The sequence below is a fragment of the Trichosurus vulpecula genome, chromosome 1, assembly GCF_011100635.1.
Source record: "Trichosurus vulpecula isolate mTriVul1 chromosome 1, mTriVul1.pri, whole genome shotgun sequence".
Taxonomy (NCBI): Eukaryota; Metazoa; Chordata; class Mammalia; order Diprotodontia; family Phalangeridae; genus Trichosurus; species Trichosurus vulpecula.
Genome location: NC_050573.1, coordinates 17515411 through 17540277, shown reverse-complemented (window position 1 = coordinate 17540277; position 24867 = coordinate 17515411). Strand labels below are relative to the sequence as shown.

The window sequence follows — 24867 nt, the reverse complement described above, 5'->3', positions numbered from 1 at the left end:
GGCTGGCAGGGGCCTCAGAACTGGGGATGTCAGGGCTGGCAGGGGCCTCAGAACTGGGGATGTCAGGGCTGGGAGGGGCCTCAGAACAGGGGATGTCAGGGCTGGGAGGGGCCTCAGAACAGGGTATGTCAGGGCTGGCAGGGACCATAGAACAGGGGATGTCAGAGCTGGGAGGGGCCTCAGAACAGGAGATGTCAGGGCTGGGAGGGCTTAGAACAGGGGATGTCAGAGCTGAGAGGGGTCTTGGTTTACAAAGGACAAAAACTGAAGCCCAAACCCCATTCTTCTAGCTCCCCATTCCTCTGTCCTTCCTGCTATCTCACCATCCTGTCCTAGTGCCTAATACTGTGTTATGCCCAAATCAGGTGCTCAATCAAGTGCCAACCAGGTGGAGAATAAAGCTCCCCATTTCCAGACAGCCCAGCATGGCACTGTCAGGCAGACCTCCAGCCAGCAAATAAAGGCTCTCGGTGGGTGTTAGACAAACGTTTTGAGCAACGCCTGAAAAACCTGACTTGGGGAATTAATTCAGGTTGACTTGGCCAAGAGAGCTGTCACATAGATTGAAAACTGGCTAAGGAATTATAATAAACGAAATGGCCCGAACCATAAACGCAGAATTGGGTCCTCTCGGATGCTGTAAACATGGGAAGGGAAGGGGATTGGGGAGGGATGGGAAGCCGAGTGGGATGGGCCACTGTGCTGAGGATGCCCCATCCATGCCTGCCCGGCTCTGCCTCTATCCCAAGGAAGGGTTGGGAGGCCTTGATTGGTCAGGGACAAAAGGCAGGCCAGACCTGGGTGGGGCTAACCCAGTTTGGTCTGTTGGGGGTGGTAGGCCCAGGCTCCTCTGTCCCCAGGCTCACAGAGTCTCTGGCTGTCTTCTTCCTCCTTCTCTTGCTATCTGCCCCCTCCCCGCCAGGCTCCAGGGAGATCAGAAAGATGACCTGTGACAGATGGACGGCTACAGACTCCCCAGGGTTATTATTCTTAGACTGTGCCCAGCACACCCGGCAGCTCCAGAGATGTGGCAGCACTGTCACCCCCATGTGGGAGCAAGCAGCCTCCAGCACTAGGCCCCGTGCAGAGAGATCTGCATGAGCTGGGAGAAAGACAGATAGATAGATGAGAGAGAGAGAGAGAGAGAGAGAGAGAGAGAGAGAGAGAGAGAGAGAGAGAGAGAGGGAGGGAGAGAGAGGGAGAGGGAGGGAGGGAGAGAAAGAGAGGGAGAGAGAGAGAGAGAGAATGGAGAGAAGAGAGACAGAGACAGAAAGACAGAGACTGAGAGAGACAGAGAGAGAAGGAGAGGAGAGAGGACAGAGAGAGAGAGAGAGGGAGAGGGAGAGAGAGAATGGAGAGAAGAGAGACAGAGACAGAAAGACAGAGACTGAGAGAGACAGAGAGAGAAGGAGAGGAGAGAGAGAGGACAGAGAGAGAGGGAGGGAGGAAGAGATGGAGAGAGAAGAGAAGAGAAGAGAAGAGAAGAGAAGAGAGAGAAGAGAAGAGAAGAGAAGAGAAGAGAAGAGAAGAGAAGAGAAGAGAAGAGAAGAGAAGAGAAGAGAAGAGAAGAGAAGAGAAGAGAAAAGAGAGAAGAGAGATATGGGAGCCTTCCGCATTGGCCAAGTCTCAAATAGCCTGCTGTGGGTGAGAGGGCAGTAGACCAGAGACCTGGAGGTCTGGGCTCTGGACCTGACCCCAAGAACAGAATCAGAGAATGTCAAGGTTGGGATGGACCTTAGAAAACAGAATGTCAGGGGTAAGAGGGGCCTTAGAACAGAGGATGTCAGAGCTGGAAGGGGCCCTAGAGTTCACCTTAGTCTAGTCCTCTCATGTCACAGAGAAGGAAGTTGGCACTGTCTAATCCAGTGGGGTCATGATGGTGTTCCACAGCAACAGAAAGAAGGGGAAGGGAACAAGATTTGTTAAGTGCCTACCATGTGCCAGGCACTGTGCTGAACACTTTCCAGGTAATTAACCCAGGAGAGCAGGGACTGGAGTCTCCCTCCCCCAAGGCTCTCTCTACTTCGTCCCTTCTCTGGGGACAAGAAGCTGGCTCTCAAAGCCTTCCCACTTTTCATAAGGGAATTGGCCCGTGACTCTTATTAACTGTCCATCCTGTGTTGCGTCAGAGTGACTTTCGGTCACGTAACAAAGGCCTGGAGGAGGCAGGCTCTAACATTCAGCTGGTCACTGGATCTGCCCGTGTCTCAGCCCTCTGGGATGGGATCAGGGAGCCCAGCTCTGCAGCCCAGGTGGGGCCTCCAGGACATACATGCAGCCCTTCTAGCCAAAAGAAAGGAATGAGTCCACAGCTGTCCAGTGATTCATCTCATCAACACAGGAACCTTAGATGTGTGGGTCCCAGGAGGTCTCACCTTCATCTCTTGGTACCCTGACACCCTGCCCTTCAAGGTGAAGCCTTTCCTGATTGCCCCCCCCTTCACTAGGACCCCACACCCTGCTTATCTGTGTACAAGTGGCTTTCCCTGTCAAGTAGAATGTAAGGTCTTTGGGGGCAGGGACCTTTCTCTTCCTCGCTTTTCCTTGAACCAGACACTCCATCTCCAGACTCTGGGCATTTTCTTTAGCTGTGCCCCATGCCTGAAATGCCCTCTCTCCTCATCTCTGCCTCCCAGCTTCCTTCAAGTCCCAATTTAAATCTCACCTTCTCTAGGAAGCTTGGCCCAATCCCTCTTAACACTAATGCCTTCCCTCCCTTAGTTACTATCCCAAATATATCTTATTTGTCCATAGCTGTTCTCTTCTTGTCTCCTCATGACCTCCCGGAGGGCAAGGACTGACTTTTGCCTTTCTTTTGTACCTCCAGCACTTAGAGCAGCGCCTGGCATACAGTCGGTGCTTAATAAATGCTGGTTAACTAACAGAAGCAAGCAAAGTACCCACCATTCATTCAAAGTCACACAACTACGTAAGTGACTGAACTGGGACTCCAGCCCAGGTCTCCAGGTACCAAGTGGGTACTCTTCGCCAGCCACCTCTCAGAGCAAGCATAAAAATTGGCAGATCTGGTGGGCATCAAAGCCAGGGCAACCAACTTATGCTGTTCCACCATATCCTGAGTTCAGATCCCACTGCTGCCACTTGCAAGTCAGTTCATCCCTCTGGGCCTCTGCTTCCTCATCTGTAGCCCCTATGCTACCAGGACAAGGTGAGGACCACATATGTAAAGCTCTCTATAAATGTGGCTAGCTATAAAACAAAAACAAGGCCGCTGGACTGAGCGTAAACAGGATGGGATTTGCTTCACCTGGTCCCAGAGTAGAAGGAGGAGGTGGGGAGATTTGGGAGGGAAGTCAGAAAGAGCTCTTGCTCCTAAGTACAGCCCATTTCAATTAGGGGCGAGGGGGTGTGGGGGGGCACTTCTCTCACTGACTACAGTTGCAGTGCGGTCTTTTTATTCAGATGGATAATGTGGACTGGAAACCCTCTGAGGTCCCTTTTACCCCCAAATCTATATCCCCAGTAACAGATGAGGTTGGTATTATGTCTCTCTGACAGAAAGTAGGACAAGTACATCCATAAAACATATTGCAGCTTCCTGAAAAGTTAGTTTCTGAGAACATCACACACACACACACACACACACACACACACACACACACACACAAGGTTCTTTTCCTTTAAAAGTATTGATCCTTGGACTAGATAGTAGGGGGATCCAGCACCCCAGCTCTTATGTCCTGAAAAGTCAATACCATTGAAGGAACTCGGCCACTCCCTGATAGGGTGAGGGGCTAGGGAGAGTGCTGGCTTAGGAACCTGGGGTCCTGGGTTCAAATTCCCATCTGCCTCCATTACCTAGGGGACAAGTCAATTCATCTCTCTTGCCCTGTTTCCACGTCTGGAAGAGAAGGTTCTTTCCAAGTCTAAAGTCCTGATTCTGAATTATGGGAGAGGAGGGGCAAAGGTCTGAAAGGTCAGAGCTGCCCTCATTGCTCAAGGCCTGGAGGAGCAGCTCCAAGCCAGGTCCTCCTCCTCCTTGCCTTCCTTGGTTTTCAAAAAGGAAAGAAAGTCCGGGAGAGGGAAGGAAAAAGAAAGCTGAGCTCACACAGCCCAGGGAAGGGCCTGGCTGCTCTCAGCTCTCCCATGTGTCTCTTCATCCCCCAGTAGCTGCAGCTACTCAGGGATGGGGGAGCATCGGGACTGGAGAAGGACCAGCCTACAGGCTTGTCCTGTATGCTGGTGCAAAGACTCTGACAGTGCCCCACAGTCCCAGCCACCCTCCCATGTCGCGAGGCTGCCGGCTCTCCATGCCCAGCCAAGCGAGAGCTTCTCTTGGTTGCTACCCACCTCAAGACCCTGCCAAGTGATCCCGGCTCCAGACCGAAGGAGGCTGGGAACTCAGACCTCCTCCCTCCCAGGCCCAGGCCAAGGCCAGCCCCACCTGCCTCCCTACATCTGGGAACATCAATCGGCAGTCGCTCAGAGTATGCAGTATTTCCAAACCTGAATGACCCCAAGGTGCTCTATGTATCTGCAATATCAAGTGTTAATTGTTTCATACCTGTGAGCTGCTGCCCTTAACAGGGAATGGTTGTTAACTTTAAATAAATACAGACCCTTCTCTGCTCACCATTGACTCAGAACGTGTGTTAGAGGTGGAAGGGACCTCAGAACAGAGAATACTGAACTGAGAGGACTGAAGAATATGGAATTAAAAGCCGGGAGGGACCTTGGAACATGGAATTTCTGAACTCGAAGGGTCCTAATTAGGCAAACGGAATTTTCAAGCTAGGAGGGGTCTTAGGACCTTGGAACCTGTAACACAGAATATAAGAGCTGGAGGAGAACTTGGAACTTGGAATGTAAGTTGAAAGGGACCTCCAAGATTATATGTGTGTGTACATGTATGTATACATGGTATATATACACATACATATGTGTGTGCGTGTATATCTATATGTATATGTATACACACACACATACACCCTCACGCACACACATACATATATGGATCATTATAGCCCACTTTACAGATGAGGAAACAAATGTCTAACAGGGAAAGTAACTCTCCCAAAGCTGCCCAACAAATCAGTGGCAGAGCTAAGGCTAGCCAAGGTCCAGACAACCAGCACAGGGGATCTGCCCACTGCCCGATTCTCTGTCTTGCTCCAGGACTCCCTTTGTCTAGCCATATATAAAAACCAGTAAAACATTCAAACGTGAGGGGCCGTCTCTTTTTGGAACTATGTGCAGAGGTGGCACTGGAGGCATGTTCCCTGAGAGGGCTCACGCCTGCTTTGAGGCATCAGCCTCAAACAACAATCCCTTACCCAGGAATCCGGAGAGCTGGTCACTCTTCAGTGCCCTCAGAATAGAAAATCAAGGGTAAGGTAGAGCCTGATGGTGTCAAGGGATCACAAACACAGGCTGGTGGGGGCCAGAGCCCTGTCTTCCTGTCCAGCCTTTTCCATCAGTCTATCCATTCAGACAAACATCCCTGATCTTGCCACAGTCTCCCTCCACCAGACAAGAAAATGAACTGGAGAGGAATCCAGTCCTCAAGGGGATTAGGAGTAGGACTGAGTCACCAGGCTGATGGTTTTCCTACAAGAGGCCTGAAGGCTGGCAGAAGTGAAGGAGATAGAGCTGGGCCACGTGGGCTTTGGGGAAGGAAGGGAAGCCTCCATCAGTGGCATATAAATTGTTCCCGCACCTCAAACCCTTTGCTTTTAGACTTGGAATTCTAGAATCCTGGACTCACGGAACCTTGGAATCTTAGCACCATGGAGCCTTGGACACAAAGAATTTTAGAATCTTGAAGCTTCAGACCCAGGGGACCTTAGAACTATGAATCTCAGAACTTCAGAATGCCACAATCATGGAATCCTACAGAACAGAGTGTTAGACTTTGTGAAAACCAAGAATTCTAGAATCCTGGACCCACAGAACCTTGGAATCTTAGCATCACAGAGCCTTGGACACAGAGAGCTTTAGAAACTTGAAGTTTCTTCGTAAAATCTTCTTAGAACATCAAAACTCTATATAATTTCTTACAGAAATGGAGTGCTAAGATTTGAGGGCTCCTGAGACACTGTCTCCAGATGCTGGAAAGTCAACCTGATATGACAAAAAGTGGCCAAGACTTGGCACTTAGGGATCTGGGGTCACATTCGAAATCTCTCATTTACTAGCTGTGGGACCCTGGATGAGTTCTTGACCTGACCCCCACCCTTTTGAAATCACTTTGTATAAACTTGGAGTTAATTTTCTTACTAGACATCTTGTATCTTCCCCCTACCACCCTCTCACCCAGTAAAATGAAAACTCCCTGAGGACAAGGACTGTTTAACTTTTTTTGGAGGGGGGAAGGCAGGGTAATTAGGGTTAAGTGACTTGCCCAAGGTCACACAGCTAGTAAGGGTGTCAAGTGTCTGAGGCTGGATTTGAACTTGGGTCCCCCTGACTCCAGAGCCAGGGCTCTACTCACTGCGCCACCTAGCTGCCCCCCAGGACTGTTTAATTTTTGACTTTGTGTCTCTCTCTGGCCTAGCACAGAATAGACAAATAAGAAATGTTTGTTGAATTCAATTTGACTGTTCTGAGACTTAATTTCCTTCTCTATAAAATGGGAATAAAAACCCTCAGCCAACCAGCCTCATCTGGGTATTATAGAGGACTCTAATTGGGAGCTGCAGTTATGAATGTGGGCAGGGAAAATAGCTTCCACCTAGCTCAGAGCTGGGGCTACCCCGGGCGTATGACTTGAAGAGGGTGGAGAGAGGTGAGGGACTGGGTGGAGGACTCCCAGCTCACATCCCCTTTTAAAGGACCAGTTCCTACTCAACAAGCCTGATGAAAGAAAGGGACTCCAAGTTTCGGGTGGCCCCCTTCCCACCCTTGATGGAAGTCCCTGCCCTAACTCTCAGGGTGGACAGTTTTGCATAGCAGACTGAGGGCCTGAGTTTCTAGGCTGTCTTTTTGTGGGCAGAGACACTAATGAGCACCAAATTAGTAGGGCCCCACCTCCCCTCCTGACCTCTGTGTCTATTGCACCGCCCCTCCCTGGGTCTCAGCTCTAAAAGGGAGAATAGACTAAACAGTCTCTAAAAGCCTTCCCATCCATGGTCCCATGACTACATGAAACTAAGCCCCCTCCAGCTTGGACATTCTGTGTCCCTTCCAGCTAAATCTCCTTCTAGATCTAAACATGCTACTTTCTATGTTCTAAGAACCTTCCCAGCTCTGACATTCCCTGTTCTAAGGCCCTTCCCACCTCGGACATTCCCAGTTCTAAGGTCTGTCCCAGCTCTGACATTCCTAGTTCTAAGGGCCACCTCTGACATCCCCTGTTCTAAGGCCTCTCCCAGCTCTGACATTCTAAGCTCTAAATTCCCTTCTAAGCTGTAAACATTCTGCTTTCTATGCCCTAAAGTCCCTCCCCATTAGGGTTCTAATGCCCTTTCCAGTTTTGACCTTCTGAGACTGGTTCACGGCTGACTTAACACAGGAGAGTTGAGACAGACATCCTCCTTGAGAAAACACAGACTCATTATGCTCTCACCCTTTCACAAGAAGAAAACTGGCTTCACCAAGGCTGGGGGCAAAGAGGCTGCTGTGTTTCTACCGGCAAGAATCTGCAGAGAGCCCCAGCCCCAGTGCTGTTCTGAGCCGGGGCTAGGAGCCAAGGACAGGCAGAAAAAGCATAAAAGGATATGCCTGAGAAGTCACCTTTCTAGCATGTTTTCTCATATTTGATTCTCACCAGAACCCATGAAAACAAAAGTGTAAGAATTCTTTCCCTAATTTCTTTTTTTAAAAATACACGTATGTAAAAGAACGTGTGTAAAAACACAGGAAGCTCTGAGAAATTTCCCTCCAGGTCACAAGGATAGCTCCCAGCAGGAGCCTAGAATGCCGATTTCTGACACGAGATTCCTGCTCCCTGGAAGCACATCTGTCTGCTTAGGGGCCAAGGGACCTAGCGTCTGGTCCCAGCTCTGCTGTGTGACCTCAGGTGATGCACTCCTCCTCCCTGGCCATTCTTCAGCCACCTCCTCTCTAAAAGGAAGGCATTGAGGGTAAATGATCTCTCTGGTCCCTCCCAGAGCTGTCCTTCTGACCTGCCATCTTTCCCAAAAGCCTCCAAGGTCATGACTTCTCCAGGGCTGACCTGGGAATGGATGGGTGTGCCCCTCTGAAAGGAGTCCAGGCACCCCTCCACACCCTGAGCAGGCCGTGTGACTAAGAGGAACACTTTCGCTTCACCTAATAGGCCACTCACCCCCTCTTAGCTTTTAAAGCCAAACGGCATTAGTGCATATATATTTTCACATTTTAAACTGTTAAACCACACCTTTTTACCAAATTCAGGCCTCAACCTGATACTTCAGAATCAAAAGACAGAATTAAACCCAGATTACCAACTAGGAAGGGAGAAGGCATGGCCCCATCTAGGACTTCTGGTAGCAACATCCACTTTCAACTCTGACCCCCAAGCAGTCTCTGCAACCAGGCACATAGGACACTCCACCACAAACAAGGAAAACCAAGAGATCAAACCCAGCGCCAAGAAGAGAAATGGGCCACCTCTCCACCCTGGCCTCCATCAACAGATGGCCTAGAACCACCTCAGATTTATTCTACCAACTTAATAGGAGTAGCTAGCATTCCAAGAGTGTCCTGGCTCTCTGATGTAGGCCATATTCCTCCATCACCTACAAAGCACTGGCTAGCTGGCCAATTTCATGTGTCAGCTGGGATTTGGACCAGGTGACCCATCAGTCCCCATTCAACAGAGATTCTGTGAATCTATGCTTCTAGGCATCTTTCCACATCCAATGTTCCACGTTCCACAGTGCCTACCAGCCATTCTATGTCTATCTATATCCTAAAAGTCAACCAAACTCTGATATTCTGTGTTCTAAGTTTCCTCCCAGATCAGACAGTCTCAGTTCCAATTCCCCTCCCAGCTGACATTCCCTGTTCTAAGGCCCCTCCCAGCTCTAACACTCCCAGTTCTAAGGACCCTCTCAGCTCTGACATCCCCTGTTCTAAGACTCCTCCCAGATGCCCTGTTCTGTGTTCTGATTCTGGGTTAGAAAGGCTCACATATGCTGTGAATGTTGAATAGCTTGCTTCCCTTTGCCTGAGGAGGTCAGTTAACAGGGAATAAGACCAAAATCTCCAGGGCTTCTGAAGAACCTGTTTAGTTCCAGGGGAGTCACATGCGCAAGGGTCAATGCTGTTGACCCTTGCCCATGCTGCCAGGGGCTCTTGGTGGTCATCTTTAGCTGGGTGGTCTCTACCTCAAAAAGTTCTGTAATGCTAAATGGATCCTGGAAGGCCCTGAGTACTCCATGGTCACCTCTTAGAGCTACAGAATGGGTCAGCTGACCTCCCAGGTCAAAATTCTACCTCTCCTTGTCTGTACTGTTATTATTTGCGCCAACCCACAAGGAAACTGTCCAGTGTTCCCTGGTCTAATTGAAACCAGTTTCCTTGACACTGCTCTGTGATGGTACCAGGGAGAGACAAAAAATAAATCTTCAATTTTTGTTAAAATCTCCAGAAACTTACTGGCTCTAAACTGTCACCTTGACATTTTAACAAGAAACCAAGTTTATTAATGATGACTAATGCCAGCAATTTCCATCGACTTGTCTCTGTTTGAGATCCCCCTTGTTTCAGCCTTCATCACCCACCCACCCCCAGCCCCACCACCAGCCTCCCCTGAGTTCCCAAGTCGCCAGCCATCCGCCTACCCAGTGGTCACCAGCAGAATAGCTCCACGGATGTTCTTAGTCATTGGGCTTATGACTGCTTTCCTTAATGTTATTATGATGCTGATTTTTGCTCCAACCCAACAGATGACATCAGGAATGGAAACCTTCCCTTCAGATGCTTGGGTTTTATTCAGTCAGGGGTGCAAAAGGAAACCGGCCCCGGCAAAGACTGAATCCAAAGGGCCAACATTCTGGGTACAGTGGTGATAGGGCAAGCATGGGGGAGACGGAAAGTCCAACCTTGACTTGAAACGAAAATTCCGTAACCGGCCACATCATTTCAGTAAATTACGCTATAGCCTTCTTGCTCCCGAGACCCCGTGGGTCGAGATATTAATGGTCCCAGAAGGGAGGCATAGGTTTTATAGCTGCGTCAGTATCCAAAGGCAGCCCTCCCATGGGCTCACTTGTGATGAATGGCAAAGGAAGTGGGGGGGACATTGGTGGGAGTTGTCTTTTAACTATGACAGTTAGGGGCAGGAGATTCCAGCAGGAAGTTCCATTGAAGCCAGAATGAGCCAAAGTTGGAAGATATCATGGGCAACATCGCTTCCAACCTGCTCGTTTTTCTGATGAGGGAACTGAGGCCCAGAGCCCCCAAGGGCATGAGTAGGTTGCAGAAGGCATGAGCTGGGACTAGAGGAGACGTAGACTTGGAAGTCACAAAAACCTGAATTCACATCCTACCCCAGAGACTTGGCAGTTGTGGGACACAGGCCAGATCACTTCAGCTCTCTAGATCTCGCTTCCCCATCTGTTAAATAAGGAGGATGGACCCCACAGCCTCTGAGGCTCCTCTGGGCTCTAGAGCAGCAATGCTGGGAAGTCTCATCCCCTCCTAGGCTCAGTGGTAAGACTGGATGGACTTTAAGGAGACTGGGAAGGAATGGTCACCTTGGGAGGAGAAGTGGGCAGAGGGCCCTGTGAGGAGAGAGAAGAGAGAGGATGGGGAGAGGGGGAGATATCGATCAGGAGCCCAGAAAGATGAGGATGGAGAAAAGGCCTTAAGTGAGTCCTCAAGAGACCACTGGCAGCCTCTCATGTCTCTTCCAAATCAAAAGAACTTAGTCGCAGAATAACTCATGCTTCCTAGGGGCTTTGCGATTTACAAATCAATCTCCCCATCCCAGGGCTAGGGCAAAGAATGTCAGGGCTGCGGGGTGGGGGGTGGGGGTTTCAGAACAGAAAAAGGCAGAGCCTAGAGGGGCTTTAGAACAGGGGATGTCAGAGCGGGGAGGGGCCTGAGAACAGGGGATGTCAGGGCTGGGGGGGCCTTAGAAGTCTGCTCCAAAGCTCTCATTTTACACATCACTTTTCTGGAGCACTATTAATTGCGGGGCTTCCTTCTATTGATCATCTCCACCTTTGCCCTCTACATATCTGACATGTACACAGCTGTGTGCACATTGTCTCTCCTGTCTAGTGGACTGTGAGATCCTCTAGAACAGAGATTGGCTTTTGTCTTTCTGTGTATCTGCAGCACTTGGTGCAGTGCCTGGTATACAGCAGGTGCTTAATAGATGCTGATTGACTCAGTGATTGATAACTGAAGGTCGTTGGAGGGCTATGACTCATCCGATGGACTGGGGCTCGGTCCTTCTCTCTGCTGGCAGAGCCAAGTTGTCTCCCTGAGGGAAGGTTTCTCAACCCTGGAAGTTGGTAACCTTTGGAAATGGGGTAATTTTGGACTCCATGTTTTGAAGGACTGGGTGGGACAAAATAAGAATAGCTGGAGCTTATATAATATATAAGTTTTCATGCTTCCTCTCTTTATCCTCCCAATGGTCCTGTGAGGAAGGCAATGCGTATCACTGTCGCCATTTCGCAGGTGAAGAAACTGAGGCTCCATGACATGAATGGACTTGTCTACGGGTCCCATGGCCTTGTCTCTGATCTGAGGCCCCTTCCCACCCTGACATCGCTATTCTAAGGGCCCTCCCATCTCTGTCACCCCTTGTTCTAAGGGCCCTCCCAGCCCTGTCACTCCTTGTTCTAAGGGCCCTCCCAGCCTTGTCACCGCTTGTTCTAAGGGCCCTCCCAGCTTTGTCACTCCTTGTTCTAAGGGCCCTCCCAGCCCTGTCACCCCTTGTTCTAAGGGCCCTCCCAGCCTTGTCACCCCTTGTTCTAAGGGCCCTCCCAGCCCTGTCACCCCTTGTTCTAAGGGCCCTCCCAGCTCTGTCACCCCTTGTTCTAAGGGCCCTCCCAGCCCTGTCACCCCTTGTTCTAAGGGCCCTCCCAGCCCTGTCACCCCTTGTTCTAAGGGCCCTCCCAGCCCTGTCACCCCTTGTTCTAAGGGCCCTCCCAGCTCTGTCACCCCTTGTTCTAAGGGCCCTCCCAGCTCTGTCACCCCTTGTTCTAAGGGCCCTCCCAGCTCTGTCACCCCTTGTTCTAAGGGCCCTCCCAGCTCTGTCACCCCTTGTTCTATGGACCCTCCCACCTCTGTCACCCCTTGTTCTAAGGGCCCTCCCAGCTCTGTCACCCCTTGTTCTAAGGGCCCTCCCAGCCCTGTCACCCCTTGTTCTAAGGGCCCTCCCAGCCCTGTCACCCCTTGTTCTAAGGGCCCTCCCAGCTCTGTCACTCCTTGTTCTAAGGGCCCTCCTAGCTCTAACATTCTATATTCCAAGTTTCCTCCCAGTCCTGACATTGCCTGTTCTAAGCTCCGCCCAGCTCTGACATCCTAGGTTCTTTGAATCCCCCTCTCCTGAGCCCAGACCCCTGCAGTCCCTGTCGGGCCCAGGTCTCCTCCTCAGTACCATGGGGTGGGAGCAGCCTGTCTGGTAAGAGCAGAGCAGGGGTGTGAGGTGAGGACAGACCCGTGTATCATATTTAAGAAAAACAAAAAAACGCAATCTGCTTCCCAAAGCACTGTGGTTTGACTGCCGGGAGGCGGCTGAGGAAAAATAAACAGAGGCAAGTTGGGGAGACACCCGAGGTGTCAGTCTGCAGGAAGTACTGGGCCAGCAGCCGGCGGGGCCTGGAAGATGTCAGGGCACGAGGCTCCTAACCCAGGCTCAGCAGTCTTGTGAAGTTTCCCAACTAGGTCTTTGCCTCAGGCCCCCCACCCACCCATCCTCCGCTTTCCAGACCACAGACAGACAGCGCTGATGCAGACCTGAGGACCCTCAGTGGGTCAGGACACTCACTGGGGCCTGGGAACAACAAGCACCATGGCCCACGGCCTCCCGAGCGCCAAGGGAACCTGAGGCCAGCTTCCACCCAAGCAAGTTTCTTGTGACTTTGTGTGGGGAAATTGCCGGAGACTAATTGTAAGTAATATTTAATTTTATCAGAGATAATTACATGAAATTAATTCTGCTTTTACCTGGAAGCTTTTCAATATGATTTGGCTTTTAAGATGACTGGGGCCAAATAGAGTTGGGAAGTCCCTTCAAATGCCCTGCCTCAGTTAGCTCATCTGTGAAAATGAGTTTGAACTAGAGACCTCTAAGGCCCCTCCCAGCTCCAATGTTCCTTGTCCCAGCTCTGACATTCCCTGTTCTAAGGCCCCTCCCACCTCTGACATCCCCTGTTCTAAGACCCCTCCCAGCCCTGACATCCCCTGCTCTGAGGCTCCTCCCAGCTCTGACATCCCCTGTTCTAAGGCCCCTTCCAGCTCTGACATCCCCTATTCTCAGGCCCCTCCCAGCCCTGACATCCTCTATTCTAAGGCCCCTCCCAGCTTCCTTCTGGTTCTGACATTCTGGGCCTCATTTACTTGAAACAGATTTCCTAGACTCTGTCCTTCAAAATCTATGCTCTAAGGTCCCTTCCCTGACATTCTGTAAGAAATTTAGGACTCAAAGTCCATTGGGTGTCAAGGTCTGATCCAAAGAAGTGTTGGATGGTGGCAAGGCTTGGTTTATTATTCCCTTATTATTATTTATTATAATATTATTATTATTATATTATTATTTATTATTCCCTTATTCTCTCAGCCAGTGCTCAAGGTCTTCTTTGGTATTGCAGAGGAAAATCAGCAGAGCCTTTGGGGGTGCCTGCCCCACCCAAAGGAGATTTACTGAGGCATGGCCTGTGCTCTTCTGAGTAGGAGAGATTTCTACAACCATGCTTCCTTTTCTCTTGAATGTGGGGAACTGACTGGAATTCTAGAGATGGGGGTCTCCTAGCAGCCTCCATACCTCCCAAAGCAGAGGAACCACCTTGAGTGACCCAGAGCCAAGAAAGGACCAGAACTACCCCTTTACTTCTACAGGAGTTACAGCAATATTTCCATCCTAATTCTACAGCATTTAGAGTCAGATCAGAGGGCTGAAGCAGCCTGTGGAACCTGACCAGAGCTGCCCTCCAGCTGCCCTCCATGGGCCAGCACTCCATCAATTAGTGCCCAGCAGGAGGCAGCCTCTACCTTCCCCAGCTGCCCCATACACCCAAAGGACGAGCTGCCCAGCATCAGCCCATCGTCACTTTCTCCTGGGTTTCCAACTTGACTTTCCAACGGTCTCCAAGGAGAACATCTGAGTGAGATGGATCTGAGGCCTTTCTAGAGGGCAGAGAAGCCCACACTGGATCCTTATGAGAGCCATAGGTGGGGGGGAGGGAAGCCATCACTCTCTATCCCCTATTTTAAATTCCTATTATTTCTCCATCTTCCCTCTCCCCACTATCCCGGCTTGAGGTGGATGGGGAAAAGGCCAAAAGGCATCGGAGAGTGAAGGACATGTGAATCTCCTCATGCCATTTTCCATCTTAAGGAAAGCGCCCAGGCCTGCCTTGTTCATTTCTTCTTTCCTCCCCAGGACTCACTAATGACTCTCTGGATTTCTTTCTCTACCCGCCCCCTACCCCCTTTTCCATTTCCTTTTATGTGTTGTTTCCCAATTTGAATATAAGTATTTTTGGGGCAGAGACTGTCTTTAGTTTTGCTTGTCTTTGTATTCCCAGCACTGGCACACAGTAAGCACTTAATAAATGCATGTCTTGTCACACCTCCCTCAACCAATCAACAAGAACACAGGGTGTCCCAGAAATCTTAGCTCTAAGACTTTTGCAATGTCCTATATGTTATATAGTAGGTGCAGCCAATGCACCATTCACTCTGCTGGGCCTTGTGGCCCATAGACAGAAATTAAACATTCCCTACCCCAGAGAAGCTGGAATTTTAGTGAAGAATCCTTTCCAAGATGCAAAAAGACTGGTCCTCTTCCTGTCATCAGGACCAAGACTGAGGTCCCACACCTAGGAAGTGCTCAAGGGACATGTGTAGAAATAGCGGCTTTCAGAGCGACAAGGCAGCAGCATTGAGGGGTCCTGGTCCCCAGGCCCAGGCTCTTCCCATCACATGAACACATGTGGCTTCCCTTCTAGACCACCTCCTTCTCCTACGCACATGCGCGCGCGTGCGTGCGCGCACACACACACACACACACTCACACATAACACATATTTTTCTCTGCCGCCCACGGCCCCAATGAGTGGCAGCCCTGACATATCAATCAATATAAACAAAAGACAAAATCGCCACTGATACCCAGTTCGAGCAGACCTCATTGTGTTAAGCTTTCCAGAAAAGAATCCTTCTCCTCCTCCCCTTCTCCCTCCCCTGGGGTTCTCTTAGGCTTGCAGGAATTGCTGATGAAGTTTCCAAGTATATACATACAACCTTCTACCACCTAAAAGTCAGAGGCCAAGAGCCCTTCTCAGCCCCAAGCCTTCTGCCCTTCCCAGCAGGCCTTGCCAGGGTTTCACACCGGCCCACTTTGTGAGGGGTCCAGACCCCACCAGTCGGCTCCCACACCTCTGGCAAAGGGAGCAGGCTGAGATGGAGGCAGCCCCTGGAGCCCCACATCCCAGGGTTTCATTCACTTGTTTAAGGGTGGCTTGGATGAGTTAATTTTATCACAGTTGAATATTAAACAGCTCCTTCAAAAACAGATGCTGTGTTCTGGGTTTCAAAGAGAGAGAAAGGAAGGAAAAGTGAAGCCCCAGTGTGGTGAAAAGAGGCTAAGCACGTCTTCTGCTCCATTCTGGTATTGGGATGGGAGTCAGGGGAACCTGGGGCCAGGCACAAGGTTGCTATCCCTGGCTGAGAGGGTCACAGGGAGATCACTGCCCTCTCTGGGTGGCAACTTCCTGCCTGCCAGAATGAAGGGGCTGACCCAGATGATCTCCAAGTTCCATCTGAGCTCTGACATTCCCTGTTCTGAGGCCCCTCCCAGCCCTGACATTCCCTGTTCTGAGGCCCCTCCCAGCCCTGACATCCCCTGTCCTGAGACCCCTCCCAGCCCTGACATACCCTGTCCTGAGACCCCTCCCAGCCCTGACATCCCCTGTTCTGAGGCCCCTGCCAGCCCTGACATCCCCTGTTCTGAGGCCCCTCCCAGCCCTGACATTTCCTGTTCTCCCTCTGAAAACTACAACATTCAGGACCCAGAAAAGGCACAAGGAGGGGAGAGATCAAAGAACTTTGGACCTGCCTGCCAACCCAGAGAGGGCTTGGACCCCAACAAGTCTAGGGATGTTGCACACCCTCCACTTCAAACAGAAATCATTTCATTTTACAGAGCAGGGAAAAGGAGGCCCAGATCAAGTAGTGAACTGGTCCAAGGGAACTAGACTTCTCTGTTGTAGGGTTTCTTTGTTCTTATGAAGTCAGAAACATAAGAAGGCCAATGGACGCTTAGACTCATAGAATGGTAAAGCCAGAAGGAACCTTGGAACCTCAAATGCCAGAACTGGACGAGACTTTAGAACAGGGGATGTCAGGGCTGGGACGGGCTTTAGAACATAAAACATTCCAGATGTAAGAGGACTTAGAACATGGAATGACTGAGTTAAGGAGGAGCAGAGATTTTCACAGATAAAGAGGCCAAAGTTCAGACAAAGGCATTTGTTGGCCCAAGAACACATCCATGACTGTTCATGGACTGAGGCAGGAGCAGGCTTTTGCTGGAAGGGACCTCAGAAACTGCTGGGTCCAGCCCCTTCGTCTTAGAAAAGAGAAAAAAAGAGGTGGCTCGAGCTGCAATGACCTGCCATGTCTCCAGCGTGTGTGTGTGTGTGTGTGTGTGTGTGTGTGTGTGTGTGTGTGTGTGTGTGTGTGTCTGAGCTTTCCCACTGACTCCTCACCTTTCTAAGCCCCAGTTATGTCATCTACAAAATGGGTGACACCACAACGATGGTAATACTTCCCCTGAGAGCTTGTTGTCGGGTTCCAATGAGATAATGCATTGCAAGTGCTTTGCAAACCTTCCAGCACCCCATAAATGTCAGCCCTTACTCTTACCCATAAAGCGCTATATAAACGTCAATGGTCATTATCACCAGATGCGAGTGAGAGATGTCAGGCCTCCTCTCCCCTGGATCCCAATCTAAAGAAAGACTGCCAGCTCCCCCAAGCCCAGGGAAGGCGGCTCAGCCTCTCTGGGCACTGAAGAGTTAACCTGATATGGTTCACGTCTCCAATTTCTTCACCCACCACCCCCCTCCAATGTCAGGGACTATAGCTGCCCTGACGTCTCTCCTGGCTGCCTGCAGCCTGACCCCTGACATTTTCACTCCGCCTTCTACTTTCATTTAAAACACACACACACACACACACACACACACACACACACACACACACACAACCAGGCTGGAGAGGAGGGAATTTGTGAATTTCTTTTAATAGCTTAGGGTACCCACCCACCCCCATCTGCCACCACCACCACCCCCCACACCCTGAAAAAAATAATAGGTGCCAGGCTGTATGGTTCTTTTCTATCACTAGCCCCCACTACTACCAGCACCACTCAATTTTCTGTTTAATTAGCCCTAAAAGGGGCCTCTCTCACGCTGCCTTCCTCGGGGAGGCCCTGGCTATGGACACATTTAAAGATACAGTGAGTTTTCTTGTGTTTCCCCCAGGGGCCCCAAGGGGATCCAAATCCCTGCCTGAAGAGCTCCCTGCATTTAAAGTCAGGGCCGATAAGGAATTTATCAAATGAGATTTAAAAGGCAAACCCTAATTAAGAGGTTATTCTCTAATTTAATTGTATTTAAATCTATGCAGTTCATATTAAGCAGATGTATTTCCAGGCTGACCTAATGAAAAAAAATGCAAAGACAGAAGGGGCTTCATTCCCATCCTGCTTCCAGGGATGATACCCAGGCATTCCAGGCCCAGGTCACTCTCATGGTACTGGTTCTCAGACCCTCGGTCACATCGGTCTCATGGTTGTGCTTTGTCCCCTGCCCACCAATGGCATAAAGTTATTCTAGTTTCACAGATTTATGGATTAATTATTGGCATTAATTACTTGGCATTAAGCAAGAAGCAGGAATCGTGGAACATAAAATGCCAGAGTCAAGAGGAGCCTTAGAACAGGGACTGTCAGAGCCAGGAGGGGCCTTAGAACAGAAAATCTTAAAGTGGGAACAACCTGGGATGCACTGTCTAACCTTGAGAGCCAGGGGGTTGCCTGGTTCTAAAAGTACCAGATCTGCCTTATGTTCCTGTCACTGATTCCTAGGATGACCTCTCCCCTCTCTGGGCCTCAATTTCCTCCTTGGCAGAACAGGGGGTCAAATTCGATGACCTCCTCCAAACTCTAAATCCTACAATCTCTGGCTTCAGAGAAGCAGGAACCTGAGGCCCATTGAGGGAAATGACTTGGTTAAGGTCACCACTCTGATCTCCCCTCAGACAAGTGCTTCTCCCCTCCATAACCTTACATTGTATCTCTAAGTCCCAGGTTTAAGCAAAGGGCCCAATTGGGGGGGGGGGGGAGGGAGTGGTTAAGGATTCTCTAAGGTTCTGGGTGGAGTTTGGGGGGGAGGGGTTGGGCTTTTTTTGGTGGAGGAAGCTGTTGAACACAGTCAAAATTAAGCCAAAAGAGTCCAGATGCAGAATCTCCAGGCACACAAAACATACCAGAGAAAAGCACTGGCTCGAGCTGGTCATCTGGGGTTCAGAATGGTGTGATGGTGTACACAGAAGAACCGGTGGATTCTCACTTTGACAATTGTTCCCATGGTATTAAAGATACCAAGGAAGGGGGAGGGGGGAACCACCTGGAGAAACAGGAGCCACACTGACATTTTCAGGCCAGGCACCAGGAAGCAGAAAGTTTTCCTGACTCCATTTAACAGGGAGAAAAATAGATATATATGTTCTTTCAGTCTCTCCTTCCCCACCTGGCACTGATAAGATGACAGGGTTTAGAGGTAGGAGGGCCCTCAGAACAGAGAACATCAAAGCTAGGAGAGGCCTTAGAACAGGGAATGTCAGAGCTGGGAGGGTTCTTCGAACAGGGGATGTCAGGGCTGGGAAAGGCCTGAGAACAGGGAATGTCAGAACTGGGATAGGGTGTTAGGACAGGGGATATCAGAGCTGGGAGGGGCCTTAGAATATGAGATGTCAGAGCTGGGAGGGAGCTTAGAACAGAGAATGTCAGGGATGGGAGGGGCCTTAGAACAGGGGATATCAGAGCTGGGAGAGGCCTTAGAACAGGGAATGTCAGAGCTGGGAGAGGCCTTAGAACAGGAAATGTCAGAGCTGGAAGGGGCCTTAGAACACAGAATGTCAAAGCTAGGAGGGGCCTTAGGACAGAGGATGTCAGGGCAAGTAGGGAACTTAGAACACCAAATGAAAGAGCTCTGGCCTCCTTTCCCCAGTGAAAACAAAGCTCAGGATTTGTCTACCCCCACCCCAGCAAACCAACAGCTTAGGCTAGGGTAGGTTAGAGATGGCAGGATGTAGCTGACTTCGTGTTGGAAACAGAGTCAGAGAGACTGAGGTTCAAATCCTGCCTCTGACACTTACAAACCAGAGACCCTGAAGAAGTCACTCCACCAACAGAAAATAACAATCTTGACAGTAACTTCGATGCCCCCGACCCCCACCCCAGGAGCTGTTGTGAGGCTAGAATGAGATAAAGTCTGAAAAGAGCTTTGCCAACTTTAAAGCCCTTCCCCAGCATCCCCACCATCACCATGGCAGTGCTTTTCATCTATTGAAGAGCATTCTAAATCTGAATTTGAAAGGGATCTCACAGGTCATCCAACCCAATGCCTTCATTTTCTAGGTCTAGATCTACACCTCAGTCTAGAAGCTGAGGCCCAGACATGAGGGACCGCCCTGAGGCCACATCATTAGCTAATGGCAGAGGCAGGACTGAAGCCCTTGGAGCCCAGACCCAGTGGACCCTTTGCCCACCCTGAGATTCTCAGACTCTATCGCTGGCATCCCCTGACCAATTCAGTGGAGGATCTGGCTGCTCAGGGAGATGGAGGGGATCAGTTGTTTTTCATCTGAAAGGGGACCAGTGAGGGGAGTTGGAGCAGGGATGGCTTCATTGGGGGTGGGGTGAGGAAGGGAGGAATAGCCATGAGGGTCCAGCCAAGGACATATCCATCTGGGGATCACAGCGGGGTATGCTGCCGGAAGCTACCAACTCGGGCCCAAGAGGCCAATTCTCCCAGGGGACTGGCTTATAGAGAAAGACCCCTGTTTGTCTGGCAGCACAGACTTGCTAACTTCCCAGGGGGCCCCCCTTTATCAGCACTGTATACTCTTACCCGCTCCAGAGAACAATGCTTAGAGAAATAAGGAAATTACTTCCCAGGCTATTTAATACAGAAACCGTAAAAATAAACAACCAGAGGTAGAGGGGAACCCACGGAAGGCAAAACTTCTCCCAGCTGACTCACTTCACAGCTAATTATTCGAAAGATGAAGCTTCCCTCCTGCCTGGTGGCTAAAAGCACCGGGTTTCTCCGGCTAGCTAGCCATCGGTGTGTTGCTATCGCCGGCTCACTGAACAAAACCAGGCTATTCAAGAATGGTAGATTTCTTGGAAAGAGCTTCCTTTCTCCCCAACCCCCCACCTCCAAACCACTTGCTTTTATACAATCCAAACCCTGCCTTCTTAGAGGGGGAGGTGTTGGAGGGCTAGGGGGCATTGGAGTTTAATTTTTTTTATCGACAGAAGATGGGGAGAGTTTATGGTCCAGTCCAAGCCTCTGAGGCCCCAAGTGCGCCTGCTCATCTCTGAACGCCGCCATATGCGGAAGAGTGACCATTACTCACTCATATCAGGGAAGTGTTCCTTCGAATCCAAGGGAAAGCTGTCAAGGGGAAGAGAAAAGACCCTGGCACTCACATACAGCAGGCACTGACCCGTGACTCTGAGGAGCCAGAGTCAAAGGCAGCTGCATATTGGGGTCTGCCTGGGATATCACAGGCTGAAAAGGGAAGAGAGCCTCAGAATGCTAACCTGCCTCCCCCACCCCAGGAGGCAGAGCCCCGCCTCACTACCCCTACACAGTGGCGTCTGAGGGGTATCTCTGCATGTGTTCATACTCTCTCCTGTTATCTTGTGTCTAATACTATTAAGGGCTTGGGAGCCAGGAGACCGGAGCTTTAGCCCTGCCTCCACCTAAACTGGCTGGGTGACATTGGGCAGGTCCCTTGGTCTCCCTAGGCCTATGTGTCCTCACCGATGAAATGGGGATTAGATCACTTGCCCTGCCTAGGTCATGGGAAGTGAAGAGCCTTGGGGGCACTTGGGTGACCTTGGAGAGCTGATTCCCTCTCTGAATCTCAGAGTATTCTCACTTATACAATGAGGGGTTAGAATAGCAATCTCTGAGCTCCCTTCCAAGCTGAGCATTTTGTGATTCACTGAGAATTACTATTAGCCTTGCTTCCGTAGTCATCACACCTTTCCTCCAAGGGTCTTAGGCCCTTTATAGAGTGCTGAGGATAAAGGCTTCAGGCCCTGATGAAGGCCTGCACTGATGCTTAGCAACCCCAACCCCGAAGCATGATACAATGGGGAACTGGAGGAAAAGGGTCTTGGGTCTTGGTCTGGCTCTGCCACCAGGAAGCCACAGGACTTCCAACAAGTCAGTTCTCTCCTCTGGACCTCAGTTTCCTCTTCTGAAAAATGAGGGGTTTAGACTAAATAATTTCTAAGGGGTCTTTAATCTCTGACATTTCATGATTTATGTTTTAAGGCCCTTCCCAGCTCTGATATTTTATGTTCTATGCCCCCCCCCCCAGCTCTGACATTCTCCGTTCTAAGGTTCCTCCCATAAATGGTCCATAATTGGTAGGATCTCAGATCTGGGCTAAAAGAGACCCTAGTGGCTAGCTCCTCATTTTACAGATGGCTTCAGGCACAGAGAATGTGAATTAGCTGCCCAAAGTCATCGGGACTGAGCTGGGATCTTAATTTATGACTCCACCATACTAGACTGCCTCTTAGAAGCCTCCATCTAGCTCTGATATTCTACATTCTAAGATTCATTCTAGTTCTGACATTCTACGTTCGAAGGTTGCTTCCTGCTCTAACATTCTACATTCTGTGTTCTAAAGACCCTTCCATCTCTAACATTCTGATATGAAGCAACACTCTTTAGTGTAACTAATGTTGGATCTGTAGCAAGGGCCTGTCCTATCCTGGCTCTTCTATTTGCCACCTATATGACTCTGGAAAAATCACCTCCTGCCCATGGGCCACATCCTCTGCTTCCAGCCTTGAATCCTTTGTGATTAGTTAGTGGCAGGCATTAGCATAAACTACCATCCACCAACAGTGACAACAAAAATTCCCTGAAAAGACAAATGTGCCTTGGGAGGAAGGAGCCCAAGCAAAGATCTCCAGAATTCCTTTTTCTGCCAATGGCCTCGGTTAGAGTGCTCTTGTCAGGCTCTGTCCCTTTCTTGAAAAACCTCACCTTGCAAGATCAACGGACAAGGCCCATCACCAGGAGGTTGGGACCCTCGACGAAGAGGCTGTTCTGAATAGGAATCTTTCAGATAATGGCAACATATGTGCTCTGGTTGGAAGCCCATCTGTGCCCAGGGTTTGGGAGAAGGATGGCGGCCAGCCCAGCATTGATGTCAAAGCAGAACAGGGAGGGAACGACAAAGAGAAGAAAACGTGGCTTCTGTAGGATGCCGGATAAGCCTAGCAGGAGGGTCCCAAAAGAGTTGGGGGCACAACATGTACCATCTACCTTGGTGGAGATGGGGGTGGAGGGGACTAAAAATAACAGTAACAATTGTGTTTGGATCTCTGATTTCATAGGGAACTTCTTATAAGGAGATACTTTCCACCAATGAATGTTGGTACCTTCTCTGCAACCTAAGAGCCTTAGAGAGTTGCCAAGGTCACATAGCAAATATGTTTCAGAGGCTAGACTTGAACCCAAGTCTTCTGGATTCCAAGGCTAGGTCTCTATCTGGGAGTCTCTTCACAATAACATCACTAATCCCTTATACTTATAATGGCCTTGATCTCTCAGTGAATCATCATACAACCCTAACAGGTAGGCAAGCCAATGACTGTCAACTCTATTTAACAGAGGAGAAAATGGGGGCTTTGAGGAGTCTCAAAGTAAATTTTTTTTAATACTCACATGTATCTAATATTTTAAGATTTGCAAAGCTCCTGGGTCACCCAGGCTTTAGAGACAGAAGGGCCCTCAGAGGCCATCTAGGCTCCACTCCCTCTCTTACTTTAAAGATGGAAAAACTGAGCCTGCAAAGAAATAAAGTGACCTCTGGACATCTTAGGTTTCAGAACTGGAGGGAACCTTGGAGGTCACTGAGTGCCAGTTCCACATTTTCTCGATGATGGAAATGACAAGGGACTTGCCTCAAACCAGCCCCACAGTGGGCAAGCAGGACTGCACCAGGTATCTCAGGTCCAGCACCCTCTCCAAATAAACAGCTGGACTCCCACATATAGTTACCCTATTTTCTGAAATGGGTAATCGTCTCATAAAACCACATCCTGAAGAAGGAAAAGAAAACCTAATTGTCAGAAAATCAAGCCACTTCCTTACTCCAGCCCCAATGCAGGCAGCTTCCACAGAGTTAGAGACCGAGTCTTTCGTGAGGCTTTTGCTCAGGAGACTTTAACAAGGCCGGTGAAGAGGGGAAGGGAGGGGGCAGAGGAAGCTACAGAAACTGGGACACTGGTTTCGAAGGGATAAAAACAGATCAATTTCCCACCAAAGTTTCCAATGAAACCAGCTCCTGTTTGGGAAAAGAATTTCATTAGGGTAAAAATATAATATAAAAATACCCATTTAGAAAGGATGTGCTATTAATTCCTGGCCCTCGATGTGGAGGGGAAGATTGCATTTTTATCTAAATGGTTTTTCTGCATAAGCCATTTACAATATTCTTTCACGGCTCTGTAATAGGCCCCACTGCCATTAGTACTGGGGGCAGCCCGATGGCTGAGGGCTGGAGTGGTCTTCAAGCACTTTGAATAAATAACTCCTTAAAATCTATTCCAACAGGGAGTTCGGATGGAAGACAGAATGCTCTTCTTTTTTTAAAGGACAAAACAAATATCACTGAGAGACCTCTGGGAGCATGTTGGGGAGCAGAGTGAAAAAGGAATAAAATTGTTTAAGTTTTAGTCAGATTCTCCCGATTCCCTGATCAGCTAAGAAACTGTGGCCATGTACAGATGTTGGTCTACGCTGACCAAGTAGTGTAAGCACACACACACACACACACACACACACACACACACACACACACACACACACTTATATCTTCACTACTGCCACAGTTTGGGAACCTTCCACTTTCTATCCTACGTGGAAAGAATGAAAAGCAATCCATGAAAACAAAATGTTTTTTAAGAGATCAAACAAACACGTCGGGCTGAGATTTCCCCAATTCAGCGACATTTCTTCACCCTATCCCCCCTGCAAACCTTCTCTTGAAAGGAAAAAAGAAAAAAGGAAAAAAAAAAACCAAGCATGAGTTAAACAAGACGGCTTTCAACCCAAGCTTGGGTGCCCTGGCCTTTGCAGGGCCAAGCCAAGAAGGAAAAACACATCCTGTGGAGCAGTAGCGACCCTGCTCTGGGCAGAAGGTTGCCAAATCGGACCCTCCCTGAGATGGGACACCAGCCTGGAAAGCGATCAGTTCTGAATGCCTCCAATCCTGCCAGAATTCCAGAAGTTTCAAAACACTATCTGCACGTACATTTCTCTCTGGCTCAAAAAAAAAAAAAAAAAAGAATGATTCTCTCTGTTGACTCTACACCAGCAAACTGGCTAGCCAAGTCCATTTAACAGAGAGACATAAGCACACACAGAATCATAGAATGTCTGAGCTGGAAGGAACCTCAGGTGCCAGCTAGTCCAACCTATA

At 49.6% G+C, this 24867-nt stretch overlaps 1 protein-coding gene across 2 annotated transcripts in view; it reads right to left on the bottom strand.

Annotated features, from left to right (window-relative positions):
- MN1 (MN1 proto-oncogene, transcriptional regulator) overlaps window positions 1-24867 on the bottom strand; it is a 67937-nt gene that overhangs the window by 25375 nt on the left and 17695 nt on the right. The gene's annotated exons all lie outside the window — the stretch shown is intronic.